Below are 1,333 nucleotides of genomic sequence, written 5' to 3' on the forward strand. Positions count from 1 at the left end.
TGATTTTCCTTTTCTTACTTTTTGGTGTAGCTCCAGGTTATGACCCGAGGGAACCCCTCAATATTGATTGAAGGAGATCCCGAGCTTGAACGTAACTTAGAAGAAAAGGGAAAGAACCTGTGCAAGAACCGTCTAATCTACCTGATTTGGAAGTAGAAGAATCTGAAAACATGGTAGAACAGAATGAGCAACAGCGAACATTATCCGATTATGCCATACCTCTAGTATTGGAGACACAATCGAGTATTGTGAGTCCCTGATTACAGCTCAGAACTTTGAGCTAAAGTCGCCATTCATTCACATGTTGTATCAATCCGCATGGTTCAATGGTTTGGCTGATGAGGATTCAAACAGTCATATAGAGAACTTTCTTGAGGTGTGTGATATGCTTAAGATAAACGGGGTGATGGATGATGCCATCAAGTTGAGAGCCTTCCCATTTTCCTTAAAGGGGGAGAGTAAAGCAGTGGCTACACTCATTACCTAGAGCATTAATTACCACATGGGAGGAGATGGTAGATGCTTTTCTGGCCCATTATTTCCCTCCCAGAAAATCTGCAAAGCTTAGGAATGAGATCTCGTATTTTGTACAGTCAGAATTGGAGTCTCTAATTGAGACATGGGAAAGGTTCAAGGAGCTCCTCAGAAAGTGCCCGCAACACGGATTCCTAGTGTGGATGATTGTTCAGGCCATTTACAATGGGTTGAATCCTAGTACAAGGCAACTCTTGGATGCGGCAGCAGGAGATACCTTCGGTAGGAAGACCCCCGGTGAGGTCTGTCAACTAATTAAAAAAATGGGGTTAAATAGCTACCAATGGAATTATAGGGAGAAGAAAAAGGTGGCTGGGCTCCATGTGATAGATGCAGTAACTTCATTGGCGGCTCAAGTGGAAGCATTGAGTAAGAAGTTAGACCTTCTAACTTCAAGTAGAGTGGTACCCATGACTACTTGCACCGGGTGTGGTGGAGGACATGCTCCCTCCGATTGCCCGATCTCTATTGGTGATGCATCTTTGGTTGAGAATGTCAATTTTGTGGGTAATGCAATGAGGAACCAAGGGAATCCATATAGCAACACCTACAATCTGGGTTGGAAGAATCATCCCAATTTTTATGGGCAATGCTTTATATTTTCTAGACACTACTGATGAGATTGTTGATGAATACATGCAAGACATGTTTAATCCGGATCCGTACGAGGGTTTGTTTGACCAAGAGGTGGAAAATGAAGAAGTTATGGTGCTTGGTTCCACTGAAGAAGTACCATCTACACCGGGGATCCCAAAGAAGATGCTCCAGAAGATAAAGAAGACGAGGAGACGCCACCGGA

General features: G+C 43.6%; 1 non-coding gene across 1 annotated transcript; it reads right to left on the reverse strand.

Moving 5' to 3' along the window:
• Positions 1–560: 560 nt before the first annotated feature.
• On the reverse strand, positions 561–667 carry LOC120250840. Its single transcript, XR_005533174.1, has one exon. It is a non-coding gene; the product is annotated as a small nucleolar RNA R71 (small nucleolar RNA).
• Between the last annotated feature and the right edge of the window lie 666 nt (positions 668–1,333).

The sequence above is a fragment of the Dioscorea cayenensis genome, chromosome 19 (genome assembly GCF_009730915.1).
Source record: "Dioscorea cayenensis subsp. rotundata cultivar TDr96_F1 chromosome 19, TDr96_F1_v2_PseudoChromosome.rev07_lg8_w22 25.fasta, whole genome shotgun sequence".
Classification (NCBI taxonomy): domain Eukaryota; kingdom Viridiplantae; phylum Streptophyta; class Magnoliopsida; order Dioscoreales; family Dioscoreaceae; genus Dioscorea; species Dioscorea cayenensis.